This window comes from Erpetoichthys calabaricus, chromosome 17 (assembly GCF_900747795.2).
Source record: "Erpetoichthys calabaricus chromosome 17, fErpCal1.3, whole genome shotgun sequence".
In the NCBI taxonomy this organism is placed as follows: Eukaryota; Metazoa; Chordata; class Cladistia; order Polypteriformes; family Polypteridae; genus Erpetoichthys; species Erpetoichthys calabaricus.
Window position 1 is genome coordinate 64658030 of NC_041410.2, and position 16921 is coordinate 64674950.

The following is a 16921-nucleotide window of genomic DNA, read 5'->3' on the forward strand; positions in this document are numbered from 1 at the left end:
AATGTGGCATTTGGTTCCACTGCCCACCTGCCTGCTAAAGATAAAGTCATCTACTGTATGATGGAGGATCACATTTTTTCCCTAATAGGGTTTTTTTTTGGGAATTTTTCCTTGTCTTTTTAGAGAGTCAAGGCTGGGGGCTGTCAAAAGGCAGGGCCTGTTAAAGCCCATTGCGTCACTTCTTGTGTGATTTTGGGCTATACAAAAATAAATTGTATCATATTGTATTGTATTTTACTGAATGGTCTTATCTCATTTGTCAAATCTTTCAAGTTCAGAGAATGATGGTTCAGAAGATGAAATGTAAGTCAGAAATGAACCTTAGTCAAAATCTACTCCATATACAGTAATGTGCAAAAGTTTTAGGCAGGTGTGAAAAAATGCTGTAAACAAAGAATGCTTTCAGAAATATAAATAATGATTGTTTATTGTTATCAATTTACAAAATGCAAAGTGAGCGAACAAAAGAAAAATCTAAATCAAATCAATATTTGGTGTTACTACCTTTTGCCTTCAAACCAGCATCAATTCTTATAGGTACACTTGCACAAAGTCAGGGATTTTGTAGGATTATAGTCAGGTGTATGATCAACCAATTATACCAAACAGGTGCTAATGATCATCAATGTCACACGTAGGTTGAAACACAGTCATTAACTGAAACAGAAACAGCTGTGAGGAGGCTTAAAACTGGGTGAAGAACAGCCAAACTCTGCTACCAAGGTGAGGCTGTGGAAGACAGTTTCATGTCATGGCAAGATTGAGCACAGCAACAAGACACAAGGTAGTTATACTGCATCAGCAAGGTCTTTCCCAGACAAAGATTTCAAAGCAGACTGGGGTTTCAAGATGTGCTGTTCAAGCTCTTTTGAAGAAGCACAAAGAAACAGGCAACACTGAGGATCATAGACGCAGTGGTCTGCCAAGGAAACTTAGTGCAGCAGATGAAAGACACATCAAGCTTATTACCCTTTGAAATCAGAAGATGTCTAGCAGTGCCATCAGCTCAGAACTGGCAGAAACCAGTGGGACCCAGGTACACCCATCTACTATCCGGAGAAGACTGGCCAGAAGTGGTCTTCATTGAAGAGTTGCAGCCAAAAAGCCATACCTCCGAGTGGAAACAAGGCCAAGCGACTCAAGTATGCACGAAAACATAGGAACTGGGGGTGCAGAAAAATGGCAGCAGATGCTCTGGACTGATGAGTCAAAATTTGAAATATTTGGCTGTAGCAGAAGGCAGTTTGTTTGTCGAAGGGATGGAGAGCTGCACAATAATGAGTGTCTGCAGGCAACAGTGAAGCATGGTGGAGGTTCCTTGAACGTTTGGGGCTGCATTTCTGCAAATGGAGTTGGAGATTTGGTCAGGATTAATGGTGGTTCTCAATGCTGAGAAATACAGGCAGATACTTTTCCATCATGCACTATCATCAGGGAGGCGTATGATTGGCTCCAAATTTATTCTGCAGCAGGACAACGACCCCAAACATACAGCCAAAGTCATTAAGAACTATCTTCAGCGTAAAGAAGAACAAGAAGTCCTGGAAGTGATGGTATGCCCCCCACAATACAATACAATACAATACAGTTTATTTTTGTATAGCCCAAAATCACACAGGAAGTGCCGCAATGGGCTTTAACAAGCCCTGCCTCTTGACAGCCCCCCCAGCCTTGACTCTCTAAGAAGACAAGGAAAAACTCCCAAAAAAACCTTGTAGGGAAAAAATGGAAGAAACCTTGGGAAAGGCAGTTCAAAGAGAGACCCCTTTCCAGGTAGGTTGGGCGTGCAGTGGGTGTCAAAAGAAGGGGGTCAATACAATACAATGCAGTTCACAGAACAGAACAATTCCTCAATATAGTAAGAAATAAAAAATATAAATTTTAGAAGTACAGAGCAGAATTTAACAGTAGATGATATATCCCATGATAAGATTTGGATTTGTGTAGAGTCCTGGAGACCTCATCCTTCAAGCTGCCTCCCCCATTTGGCCATTCCACGGCTGAAATAGTGCTGGGCCAGCCAATCCGATGAAAGGACCCCTCTTTCCCACGATTCCTGCGATCCTCCATCTGGGATGACTTTTCCTTAGGCAGGCAAAACAACTTGGCAGGTGGGCCATGGCACCAAGTGCCACATTTGAGTACCGAGAAGAAAAACAGAATAAGTGAGGGTTAGTATACAATTATAACTGTCAAGTTACTTATGTTTAAGTGCTAATGACTAAAAACAGAGATGCAGTCTGTACAGTTAATCAGCAGCTCTAGTCAGGATATGCTAAACTGAAGTAGTGAGTCTTCAGCCGGGATTTAAAAGCTGAGACCGAAGGGGCATCTCTTATAGTAGCAGGCAGACCATTCCACAGTTTAGGGGCCCTGTAACTAAAAGCTCGACCTCCCACTGTTATTTTATTAACCCTTGGAATCATAAGCAGACCGGCATCTTGAGATCTTAATGTGCGCTCAGGTTTGTAAGTCATGATAAGTTCAGACAAGTAAGCCGGACCTCGACCATTTAATGCTTTATATGTTAAAAGAAGGATTTTGAAATCTGCCCTAAACTTAACCGGTAGCCAGTGTAAGGATTTAAGAATTGGAGTTATGTGTTCGTATTTTTTTGTTCTTGTAATAATTCTCGCAGCCGCATTTTGGATTAACTGGAGGCTGTATAAAGAACAGTTTGAACATCCAGTGAACACCGCATTGCAGTAGTCAATCTTACTAGAGATAAATGCATGAATTAATTTCTCAGAATCCTGTTTATTTAAAAAGCGCCTTAATTTCCTAACATTTTTAAGATGGAAGAAACATGTTTTGGACAACTTTGTAATATGCGCTTGTAATAAAAAGGTTTTCTCTGTAACAGGAGAAGGGATGAAATAAAGGAGTAAGAGGGGGTTGGTCGCTTCAGTGCAAAACCAGCTACAAAGATTGGAATGTCTGGGATGATAGCGAAAAGATGAAATAAAGGAGTAAGAGGGGGTTGGTCGCTTCAGTGCAAAACCAGCTACAAAGATTGGAATGTCTGGGATGATAGCGAAAGAATGTGCAAAAACTTGTTTCTCATAAAGGGTTTCAGAATGTTTTAGGGAAAAGGTTAAATTAATGCAAGATGTTTTTCTGTAAGTTGTTTTGATGTCTCTAAGAAGGGTTGTTTTAGGCTTAGTAGAGATAAAAAAAACATAAGTGTCCCGTGGGAAGAGGTGTGCAGAAACTGATCACTTCTGTATACACTGCTTACACATAAGCCGTTTTGGGCAAGGACACTCAATTAGTATATAAGGGAAGGTTCCGCCCTCAGTTTCTTTGGAAGCTTAACTGTGGGGAACGTGCACACCGCCCGGTATTGGACCAGGCTCACGAGTTGATCCTCTGACGAGACTGACACGCGGGCTCCCTCAGTCTACTGGTCTAGGATGATGGCTCTGGGTCTTTTGATATTACTGTAAGTCAATAGTATAATTCATATATCTATATTACTGTAAGTCAATAGTATAATTCATATATCTGTATTACTGTAAGTCAATAGTATAATTTATATATATATATATATATTACTGTGAGTCAATAGTACAATTCCTATATCTGCATGTATATTGCTATTATATTGTATGTAACTGATACTATATTTGAACAAGTAAACAATTGAAGTATTGGACCTTTCCTCTCTGATTCCTGCCTGCTTATTTTCTGTTAAAACCTTTGAACCATTTTCCCAAACTAAAACAGCGCTTTAAATGACATGCTAGAGTCAAAGATAACTCCTAGATTGCGCGCTGATTCAGTAAAATTGACTGGGATTCCCACTGAGTTAAATGATGACAAAATATTGTTGTGATCAGCATCATTCCCTCCAACAATTAACATCTCTGTTTTATCTGTATTTAAAGACAAGTAGTTCTTATTTATCCACTCCTTTAATTCACTAACACAACTAATTAAAGACAGCATTGGAGAAACTTCATCTGATTTAAATGAAAGGTATAACTGGGTATCATCTGCATACGAGTGAAAATTAACATTATGTTTCCTAATGAGAGATCCCAGTGGAAGCATGTAAAGTGAAAACAGTAAAGGTCCCAGTACTGAGCCCTGCGGGACACCATATTGAACTTCTGTGTATAATGATGGAGTACTGTCAGCACATTTCTGTACATATTGGAATCAATTTGATATGTAAGAACTAAACCAAGCGAGCACGGTGCCTGTAAGCCCAACATCATTTTCTAGCCTGTGCAGTAAAATAGAATGGTCAATGGTGTCAAATGCTGCACTTAAGTCCAACAACATAATTACAGTGGAGTTTCCTTCATCAGAGGATATCAGAATGTCATTTACAACCCGTGTTAGTGCCGTTTTTGTACTATGACCAGTGCGAAAACCAGACTGGATTTTCTCAAATAAATTGTAATGCGTAAGGTGTGTCTGAAGCTGACTGACGACTACTTTTTCTAGTATTTTAGAGAGAAACGGTAAATTTGAAATAGGCCTATAATTATTTAGTATATGTGGGTCAAGGTCTGACTTTTTAAGTAATGGTTTAATGACTGACGCTTTTAGTGTATCAGGTACTGTGCCATGCAATAATGAACTATTGATAATGTTTAGGATAGGCGCTGCAAGAACATCCATTGCACTTTTTACTAGTTTTGTTGGCACTGGATCTAGGGAACAAGTAGTGGGCTTCATGTAGTGGGCTTCATTTTAGAAATTAAACTTAATACTTCCTGCTCAGTTACAGGATTAAAATTACTAAGGTGCTGAGTACAATGTGAGACAGGGTCTGCTAAGCTAGTATTTGGTTTGTACTGTGATGCAGAGATCTGGGATCTTATATTTTTAATTTTCTCATTGAAGAAGTTCATAAAGTCTGTACTGCTAACGTCTGTTGGTATTTTGCACTGTTGATCTGAATTTCCATTTGTTAATTTAGCCACTGTTCTAAACAGTACCCGAGGATTTTTATTATTGTTATCTATTAATGTAGAATAGTATTCTGACCGAGCTTTAAAGAGGGCTTTTTTATATTTATTAACACTCTCTGTCCATGCAATTTGAAAGACATGTAGCTTTGTTGTTCTCCATCTGCGCTCCAGTTTTCGACACTCTAATTTAAGAGCTCGAGTGTTTTCATTAAACCAGGGAGAGTTTCTATGTGCTTTGACCACTTTTGCTTTAAGGGGAGCCACTGTGTCCAGAGCATCTCTCAAGGTCACATTATAATGTGATGTTAGCTGATCTAAATTGTTTTCCATGTTTACATTTGATGTTAACTGATCTAAATGGTTTTCCACAATTACACTCGACTTACTCAAAGTATCTATAAATTTTGAAGCAGAATTACAATCTAGATGTCGCACTGTCTTTGTTTTAATCTGAGAGTTTGCTGGCAGGGGCAGGACTAAATCAAATGTAATTAAGTAATGATTGGAAATAGCTTCATTTAATGGAGTAATAATTAAATTTTGAATTTCAACTTTGTAAGTTATAATTAAATCTAATGTGTGGTTATGAGGCGGCACGGTGGCACAGTGGGTAGCGCTGCTGCCTCGCAGGTGGGAGACCTGGGGACCTGGGTTCACTTCCCGGGTCCTCCCTGCGTGGAGTTTGCATGTTCTCCCCGTGTCTGCGTGGGTTTCCTCCGGGTGCTCCGGTTTCCTCCCACAGTCCAAAGACATGCAGGTTAGGTGGATTGGTGATTCTAAATTGGTGCTTGGTGTGTGGGTGTGTTTGTGTGTGTCCTGCGGTGGGTTGGCACCCTGCCCAGGATTGGTTCCTGCCTTGTGCCCTGTGTTGGCTGGGATTGGCTCCAGCAGACCCCCGTGACCCTGTGTTCGGATTCAGCGGGTTGGAAAATGGATGGATGGATGTGTGGTTATGATTATGAGTTGGACCTCTGACATTCTGACAAAATCCTACTGAATTTAACAAATAAGTAAAACATTTGCTTTTAGCAGTTTCCACATCAATGTGTACATTAAAATCTCCCATCAGTACTACGTGATCATAATTTATAGCCAAATCAGATAGAAGGTTGATAATTCAGACATGAACAATGAATATGGCCCTGGTGGTCTATAGACTAGCACTATAATTGTGTTGGAATCTGTTTTAATATTTAAAATGAATGCCTCAAAGGATGTAAAGTTGCCTAAATTTTTAGAAGTGATTTGCATTTTGTTACAATGAATTATTCCAAGGCCCCCTCCTCGACCTGAATCTCTAGACTTATGAAGGAACGAGTAGCCATCTGGTGACGCCTCAGCTAGGGGGACAGTGTCACATTTACTAAGCCAGGTTTCGGTGAGAAGACACAAATCAGATTTTGTACTTAATATAATATCATTTACCAAAACAGCTTTAGTGCCAAGAGAGTGAATGTTCAATAAGCAGCATTTAAAACTGTATGCTTCTTTCTGAATTGGTGATATACTTTTTGTTTTAATTTTTAGTAAATTTCTATTACAGATGCCCCTGGTGGAGGGTCTGGTTTTATCCCTTGGTCTAATTATACACCTTATTTTTTGGTTATCAATTAATTTAAGGTTTGTATCAAGACTAAATTTACTGGATGCCCCAACACAAGGATTATGGGTAACAGCTTCAGGAAAGTAACAGGTGGGATAAACAACAGCCTGTGATTTAAGATCACATGACTGCGGCCTGGATGGTGCTCTAATCAGTCAACCAGGCAGTTTTGCTGCCATATTTTGGGATAATACACAAGATCCCCTCCAGTTAGGATGAAGACCATCTCTTCTGAAAAATCCAGGCCTTTCCCAAAAATCATCCCAATTGTTCACAAACGCTATGCTTTTGTTTGCACACCAGGTTTCTAGCCAGCAGTGAAGGGAATGCAATCTGCTATAAATCACATCCCCTCTATATAATCTTGGTAAGGGGCCAGATACAACTAAATTCCGACATTTTCTTTTAGCTTTGATGCAAAGTGAGATGAAGTTCCTCTTTAATACCTCAGATTGCTGTGAATAAATATCATTAGTGCCGACATGCAGCAATAAGGTAGATACTTCATCGTCGGCGACACGGTCCAATGCGGCCTCTATGTCAGAAATCTTGGCCCCTGCGAGGCACTTAACATGAACTGCTGGTTTAACATAGTTTGGAATTCTAACATTCCGCACTATGGAATCGCCAATTATGAGCACTTTCTTATGCTCAGTTTCCACAGGCGCGCTGCGGAGTGCTGAGAATCTGTTCTGGGTCCGAATTGGTGACCTGGGTGCCGGGGGACTACATTTTGGATTCTTAGACCCCCATCTTACTGTTACCCACTCGCCCTGTGGCTGAATTGGTGCTGCTGACTTTGGCCGTGCACTGACTACAGTGGGGCCTGGAGAGACTGAAGCCGAATCAGAAGTAGCCGAATTGTCTAAACAAACCGAGTCGATCCAATTTTCGGTTTGCCTAATCGCTATCAGATTCCTAACGCGGTCCTCCAATTCGCGTATTTTCCCGACCAACTCTAAATTAACTAAACACTTTTGGCAGGTGAAGCTGTCTACAATGTCGGCCGGAAAACCTGAACTGTACATGCTGCAGGACATACAACATATAAACGTGCCCTCAACGGGCAGAGAGCAGATAGAACTTACGTTTAGTATTGATGTCATCTTCTCCGTTTTCTGTAGTTTACTTAAGTGCTTTCTGCTTCAGAGACCGTCGGCTTCAAGTTTCTCACTGCCGGTTATTTCTTCTGGTCAGCTGCCGGCTTTACTTCCGATGAACTTGCTCGGGTGTTTGCGAAGGGTTACGTGCCTGTGGGAGACGCCGCTGCTCGGTGCTTCTGCTCGCTGCTACGCTCGTGCTTCCGCCTGTGTGTGTGAGAGAGAGAAATGAGATCAGTGTTCGGTTCGGTACCCACAGAGCCCTGATCTCAACATCATCGAGTGTGTCTGGGATTACATGAAGAGACAGAAGGATGTGAGGAAGCCTACATCCACAGAAGATCTGTGGTTAGTTCTCCAAGATGTTTGGAACAACCTACCAGCTGAGTTCCTTCAAAAGCTGTGTGCAAGTATACCTAGAAGAATTGATGCTGTTTTGAAGGCAAAGGGTGGTCACACCAAATATTGATTTGATTTAGATTTCTCTTTTGTTCATTCACTGCATTTTGTTGATTGATGAAAATAAATGATTAACACTTCCATTTTTGAAAACATTCTTTGTTTACAGCATTTTTTCACACCTGCCTAAAACTTTTGCACAGTACTGTATATAAAATCCTAAGCCTAAAAGTGCAAAGATTTTGTACAACAATTTTATGTGACATTTTTATGTCACTTTTTTGTCCCGCTTTAAATCAGGCTTATTTTAAAACCTACATATATATGTTTGGTATCATTCTTTTCAGGATTTATCGAACTTTAATGTGATATTGTTAGATTTTCAGATTCTTATTCCGTTTTTAAATTATAAACTAAAATATCAAGAAAGTCATGGTTTTTAATATTAAGAAAGTCGTGGTTTTTATTTTTGATCGAGTAAACTTTCTTTCACAGGAACAAACTATTAAAAAAAATCTATTCATAACACCAATGTTTGTATTTAGGTGATTTAGTTAGCTGAAGTCGAATTACGATGACCCATTGCATACCACTTTAGTTTTCGCGTGATTTTATCCTGTTATTTAAATTAGTAATTTAAAAAAAAAAGTTTTTGTATCTATAAGAATGTCAGTTAAAACGAATGGAACATTTATTTAGTCTCTTATAAATACTCATCGAGCATAGTGGAATACTCCAATCGGTAAGAGAGTAAATATTTTATTCTCATTTCCTTATTTTTTCTCAGTTAAATAATAATTAATTTTTCTTTTACATATTTATAGAATTTCTTGATTTTGACTCCAATAAATAATCATTTTTCATTTGTACATTTACAGATTTTACTAATATTCTGGCCGCAACTGGGGGTTGGGCGCCGAAGGTGCCAGGGGCTTGGCCCCCCTAGTCAACACAGTAAAACGATTGTCCATTCATTTGCCGTAATTCTTTAACTATGAACACACTAAACTTCACAAAGACAAGGGATCCATGGTGGCATCTTATAAAGTTATAGCACCAATGATGTCACTTGGCATGACATCTTGGTGTTGTCATCCAACAGTCTATTAATTTGTCTCTAACCATGGATGCTCAGAATGGCAGCGGCCATAACAAACAAAACAGCATCATAGTGATGATTATTAACAAAAGTGAATAAATATATGGAATATTTATATTCTAAATTGTATAAATCAGTACTGACGTTTACAAGGAGGAACTTATAATACTAGGAAAAAATTACCAGAGATGCAATATTAACAAAAATAATCCAAATCATCCAGCCATCCCGTAGGTCAGGTTAGTAGACTACAGTTGGCTAATGTGTCAGAAGGAAGCATTTTTTTTACATTGGGTGGTTTCTTTCTTCTCTTAGGCAAAAAAAGCATGCAAATATTATGTTTAAAAGTCATGTAGATGAAGGGGCAATAGGCACCCATTCTTTGTACTGGAGCGATAAGTTGAAAGGCAAATTTCCTGTTACTGATTATTGTGATGGTTGTCTACAGGACATAGATAAACGCTGTCTTGCAAAAGAGTCACCTGCTTTGCAGTTTGAACCGCTTAAACATACATACAATTCAATATTGTAATAACAGAAATTCCTCCTTCTTTGGAAAATATTTGCATTTACATGGCTTGGAAATTAACATGTCTGGGGATAATCAGCATATGTATACTCCTTGATAGTTGTCAACAATACTTTTTGTTTAACCTGTGTTTACATTATTTGTCAAGCTCAGTAAATTCATATTTACCATTGTTTAATTCATCATTATGTTGTTGATCTAAGCAGGGACTGAAGGAGATTTATACTTCTGTGCAGTAGAGGACATAGAGTGACAAACAGTCCACTGAGAATGCTGTCAGGGCCACTCACACAGAGCAAAGGGGCTCACAGGCAGACAAAGATACATGGTTGGTACTACGCGAGGCACACGAACGGCAACACCTACCTCCAGGGAGGAAGAGACTGTTCCACCAGAGAAACACAGGTTGTGGGTCCAGCAAGAGAGGGAAGACTCACGATAGGAGCAAACAAAGTTGACGCACGAGAAGCGAGGTATGCCTAGGTCAACACAAGGAGCCTAGAGTGGAAAATAAGAGAACGCTCACTCTACAAGGAAAAGACGCTGACAGGAATTCAACAATTTGGCAAAACTTCAGTTGGGAAATGAACGTCCGGTGAATAGAGTGCATCCGTGGACAGTTGGACGATTGTTGGGGTAACACAGTGCACAAACTGGGTTCTATACTATTAAAGGTTGTATCCTCCATTTTATGTTTTTAACAGACTTTTAGAGCGTGGACTGTGTGCTTTTCTTTTTTAAAGAAAGGGCTTCCGTTTCTGATATTGTTAGATTCTTGTGTTCTGTTATCTTTTTGGTGTACTTTATATTTTCTTGTGTAATACAAGTTACTGTTGCTTTTCCTGAAATTGCTGCAGTGTCTTTCATTGTGTGTTTGCTCACTGCCCAATTTAAAGAAACCTGTGTGCTGTTATCTGTAAATCTCAAGAGTTCCCAGTCCTTTAATAAAAACTGCGTGTAGTAGTCGGATATTTTAACGATGTGTAGGTTAGATTACCTGTAAGTGTTACCAGACACCTGTCACATGATCTTACACTGAGCCATAACTGAAGATGTTACTGGAGGAGTCAGAGCTCTGCCAACTGTTGTGCACTGTATATGTAATACTTCTAAGCCAAACTGGTGTAATTTCTTATATTTCCAAATGTTTTTATAGTTCCTTCCCTCTCAGAGGTTTGACACTGACCAAGAAGTACCCTTAAACCACCATGCCCCAAAATGTGCTGAATAACTAAAATACATACATAACATGAGAGCCTGACTTGACTTTATGTTGAGTGAAGTGAGCAGGGTACCTAGTTAAATATACTTAAAAGAGAAAATAAATTACTATGAAACGATACCAAAATCTGCTGACGAACTTTGTTTGTGCTTTGCACTGTTCACCTACAGATTTTTTCACTCACCGTGTTAATGACTGATTGTGAATGATGATGTTTCTTCTGAGTTGCTGCGATCCTTCCATTTATCCAAGATAGATAAAGGTGGGCTCTCCTTCTTGGCTCATGCAGCTACTGGCACTTATGACTGGGGAGCTTATAGTGGGTTTACACTTAAGATGTTTTCTAAACACAGCTAGTGGCAATGGTAACAGCTCCAGTCTTGATGAAGAGGAAATCTTCATTCTTTAGAATCAAAATGAGCAGAAGTATGTTCAAGTTCAGGTTGGTCAGTTGTGTTTTTACACACTTCCTGATACTGCCACACTGCCTAAGGTTGGCTGCTGTATTGGGTCCAGTGCTGCCAGGACATGCTCCAGCTACTTACAACTGTTTATGAGAGTAAGATGAGTGGCTTAGAGAATGGACAGGTAGATGCTGCCTATTGACAGGCTTAAAGTGCTGTACATGGTGTCACACACGTGCGATTGGGAGACAGCTGTAGGGCCTAAATGATAGTAATTCCACGCCAGACCAGGGGGCGGTGGGTGCACTGACCGTCTCTCTCAATATCTTGCAGACCATCCATGGTAAATTCCGTAGGGTATTGGCACCACTGAATATGTCAGTTACGTGATGTCACTAATGTCCCCCCGGCGCCAGTGATGATATCACTTCCAGTCCTGGTTTTGGCTCCAATGATGATGTCATTTATGGTTCCAGCCCCGACGACATCATTTCCTTTACTGGCCTTTAAAGCCGCCATTTTACCTCAATAACATCAGTTCTGTTTTGGATTTGAATCTGTTGTGGTGAGTGGCTGGGGGTGGTACCCATCCGGGACGCCCAGAAGGACCGGAGGAGGGCTTACGCCTCCTCCAGATCTCAAGGGAGCAACCACCCTGGTGGCTTTGGGGACCACAGGAATTGAGCTTAGAAGCCAAGGGGCACCCCAATGCCTGTGGAGCCCTGGCCCTTAGCACTTCCACCACACCCAGAAGGGCTGGGGGCAAGAAGACCAGGGACACCCGGAGTGCTTCCGGGTGCGCAGCTGGTACTTCTGCCACACGAGGAAGGGAGGCGGAAGCTCATTAGGAGGCACTTGGAGCACGTCCGGGTATGCATAAAAGGGGCCGCCTCCCTCCATTCAATGGCTGGAGTCGGGAGTGTAGTTGGACAGAGTCTTGGAGGAGAGGAGTGGAGGCGGTCAGGAGAAGGAAAAGGCATTGTTGAGGGCCTGGACTTTGGGGTGATTGGTGCTGCGGCACTGGGTTGTGTGCTTCATTTGTGCTGTAAATAGTTGTAAATAAATGTGTTGTGGTGTTTAAACGATGTTTTCCTGTCTGTGTCAAGGCTGTTCCCCACACTGTGAACATCTCTGTTCAGATTAACTCATTTTTGCAGCCTTGGAACAATACACGGTGGCTGCCCCAAACCTTCATTCTTGTGACAGTGGCTACAAAGGTATAGTGTGATACAGTTAAACTGAAACACGTTCAAAATAATGCTAAACACTACATGGCATCTCCATATGAGCAGACATGCATCTCAGTACATACTGCAGTTGGTTTCCCAGTGTGCAAAGGGTTTCCAGGGCTGAAAGAACTTCTCAATACAACAGACTCTAAAAGGGGAAGCCAGACTAGTGACTGGAGTGTTCATCCAAGTACCGAATGTGGGCTCACAGGGATCACTGGAAGGTGGAAGGCCCTGCTTTTTCAAAATGTTCACCATGGAACTGCAGTGAGGATAGAGTCTGGGAAGTCTGGAGGAATGGCAGGAGAACTTCCGCAAAATGATAGGTGTCAACAACTCCATTAGCCTATTTGAGCCCTACAGCACATTAATAGTTTAAGTGAGATTTTATTTATTTCAGGATGCTATATATGGATTATAATTAAAAGATTCATACTTGTAATACAACATTGCAACGCATATTTCTATAAACATTAGTCCATTTAAAAATATAGTCAATCCAGTAAATCACAGTTAGGATTCATTAATCTTAAATAACTCAAAAAATCTCACCCTTTCCCAATACATATACTAGCTAATTAACGAAAAGCCCCTTTTATTGTATGTCTTCGTATTGATTAAAAAAAACAGGAGTTAAACCGAAATGAGTTATTGGCTATGCACATTTCCATGTAATAAAAAGGTGATTGCTTTTTCCTAGTTTTGTATAATTAAGATATTGTTTTCCCACTGAGTTATGGAGGATGCATTAGGATTTTTGCAGTTGAGCAAAATTAGTCCACACGCTAACAATACAGTGATCCCTTGCTATATCGCGCTTCGCCTTTCGCGGCTTCACTCCATCGCGGATTTTATATGTAAGCATATTTAAATATATATCGCGGATTTTTTGCTGGTTCGCGGATTTCTGAGGACAATAGGTCTTTTAATTTCTGGTACATGCTTCCTCAGTTGGTTTGCCCAGTTGATTTCATACAAGGGATGCTATTGGCAGATGGCTGAGAAGCTACCCAACTTACTTTCCTTTCTCTCTCTCTTGCGTTGACTATCTGTGATCCTGACGTAGGGGGTGTGAGCAGGGGGGCTGTTTGCACACCTAGACGATACGGACGCTCATCTAAAAATGCTGAAAGATTATCTTCACGTTGCTACCTTCTGTGTGCAGCTTTTAAGTATGCTGCACAGTGCTTCGCATACTTAAAAGCTCAAAGGCACGTATTGATTTTTGACTTTGTTTCTCTCTCTCTCTCCCTGCTCCTGACGGAGGGGGTGTGAGCTGCCGCCTTCAACAGCTTTGTGCCGCGGTGCTTCGCATAATTAAGAGCCAAACAGCCCTATTGATTTGTTTGCTTTACTCTCTGTTCCCTTTGAAGAGGAAGATATGTTTGCATTCTTTTAATTGTGAGACGGAACTGTCATCTCTGTCTTGTCATGGAGCACAGTTTAAACTTTTGAAAAAGAGACAAATGTTTGTTTGCAGTGTTTGAATAACGTTCCTGTCTCTCTACAACCTCCTGTGTTTCTGCGCAAATCTGTGACCCAAGCATGACAATATAAAAATAACCATATAAACATATGGTTTCTACTTCGCGGATTTTCTTATTTCACGGGTGGCTCTGGAACGCAACCCCCGCGATGGAGGAGGGATTACTGTACATCAAAAATCATGGTGAGATAATGGTTCAGTAGTCTAATCTCTTCCAGTTTTGCTTCAAACACCACTCTGTGAGAATTTGAGATTATTACATTTCCAACACTATCTGAGAGAAAGCCAACATCTTTGCTCATAAATGAGACAGGATCCACATGGTACTATCTTGTCTCACCATGAGGTCCAGTTCTTTTAGGAAGCCTATAAGAAAGATAGTGGCAAACTCCCTACATCAGGTACCCTGTAACTAATTTACACAAACACAAGTTGCAAAACATGGTTACCCCAAAATACTGCTGACTTTGCCAAATATTTTGTCGTGGTATCATGTTACGGTGACTCTTTATACTTTTTACTTCACAGGCCATAACCCACACTCACAAAGAGAAATACATACAGACTCACACACACTCTATCCACTTGAGCACTGATTATGAGTGATGCCAACAGTGCTTGTCACTGTCACTCCTCAGCACACCACATCACAACTCACTAACTTTGTCACAAACAACCCACTGGTGTCCCTGGGACACTTGGAGGCTTTCACACATTGTTTAAATGTTGTCAGTGCCACATGGGTTGGACGGGCATCCTGGACAGGGTAGAGGAAGGAACAAGGAGGACCCAGGAGAGATGGCCAGAAGGGATGGACAAACAGCCCATCAGTTGTGAAAGTTGCTGCAAGGGATGTATTATTCCCCCAGGATGCTAGGTGGCTGCAGCCCTCCATATTGGTGCCTATATAGGAACCAGGAGGGGATGCTGGGAGATATAGTCCGACAACACAGCCCAGCTAGGGACCATGGGTATCGCAAGGGAGAGTTGCGGGGAGATGAGCTCCCTAACAAATGAAACTTCCGTATGACCTGGAAGTACTTCTATCGGGCAATGGCCCTGGCACTGGAAGTACTCCCAGGTCCTTACAAAAAGGGACCGCACTCCCTTGTCCAGAGGAGTTGGAGCTGGGAGGACGTGGAGCAACACTCAACTGGAGGTGGACAGTGCAGTGGTGAGAGATATTGAAAAGAGAGAGGATATTGTGCTTGTGCTTTTTGTTGCTTGTGGAATTGTGTTAAATAAACACTTGTTTATCTGAATACAGGATTCTGTGTGATTGTGTTTGGGAGTTTGGGGCTCGCTGGTGCCCTAGTTTCCATCACAATGTGTTTGCACTCACTATGTTGTACACTTCTTTTGAGGGCATATCTCTGCCTTACTAAACTTTTAAGAAAGATAATTTCAGTCTCCTCACAACAGTTGTACTGTAACCACTTAATACACACATACACACAACTCATCAAAAAAGTATTCGCAAACAAGATGCTGTTATGGTGTATAAAATCTGTACATTTTGGTTTCCATTATATTTTGTTCGAGACAAGACAACAGATGAACTAAGACAGATCAAAGTAGGTTTTGTCACACTTCACTTTCAAACAGCTGTTTCCTACATTGAAAGGAAGACATTCTGGGGCTCAATTATTTTACAACCCGGGAAAGGATGCTCTGCTGACACCCCAGGCTATTGATTACTTTATGGATGGACATCTGGGATTTATGGCCTGGGAAAGGGAAACAGGCAATATCAAAGAACTTTATTATCTGGGAAAGAGTTTGAGCAAAATTCATCAATCACATTGACAGCCAGCCAATCAGGTTCATGTGTTGTGTAACCAAGGCATGATATTTCATAATAAATATGCCTTGGTTTGGAAGAGGAGCAGAAGAAGGAGCAGGAGGGAGGAGAAGAAGAAGAGGAACAGACGAAGACGACATTGGTCGTCAGAAAGGCATCATGAACATCCATTGCTAAATCAATCGCCTCCCTGGGACATTCATCCTTGTCATTTCAACTTTTTCGTAAGCTTTTCCTAAAGACTATATATATTCAGACTTTCCTATCAGTACTTATTTTCTATTCTTTGTTCCAGTGGTATTATTATTATTCTTGTAATAAATACCATGCTGCTTTTAACTTTCTATGCTTTGTCTTAATGTCTAGAGTGATTGAATTAATAAGGTAGATTTCTAAGAGCACCTGGCGTAGCTGGAGATTTTGCCATTAGCTCTGTGCTGCGGGGTTTTAAGGCTGAGAGTGAGGCACCACTCAATAGTTAGGGACAGTATGAGAAGAAGGTATTCTTGGCTGATAAATGGCCTATAGTCAAGGATACTGAGTCTTTGTATGTTTTAATATTTTCTTGGAGACCAAAAGTAACATTTAGGTCTGAGGTCTATTTAAAACATCATATGTTGTCCGTGCGGATAATAAGTAAGTCTCTTGAAGTGCTTAATGACAGGCTGATGTGTGGTATAAAGTGCAAAGGGTTATTCAGCGTGTGTGTGTCATTCATAGGGAACTGTTGTGGTTAGGGTCTGTGTGTGTGTGTTTATGTGTGTGTGTGTTCATTTTAAAGTGCAACAGTAGACCAACCCGATAACGAACCTGACGAGAACATTTACCCTTGAGAAAACAGGTAAAGGGTAAGTAGAGGGAAATACTACGATAATACAGATGCAAAACAAGGTTACCCTAAAATACTGTTGATTACGCTAAGTTTTTTGTCATGTCATGGAATGGTCCTATGGTGACGCTTTATACTCTTTATTACATACTACACCATAAAAGAAGATCTCAAATCCCATACTCTTGGCCTATTGTCAGGACTGACTGCTGTTTTAGTTCAATGCTTCCCCCATTCTTTTAATCCATAACCCTAGGCAATTAAATAGAGTACCAGAATAGACACTAGCTGGATTTGA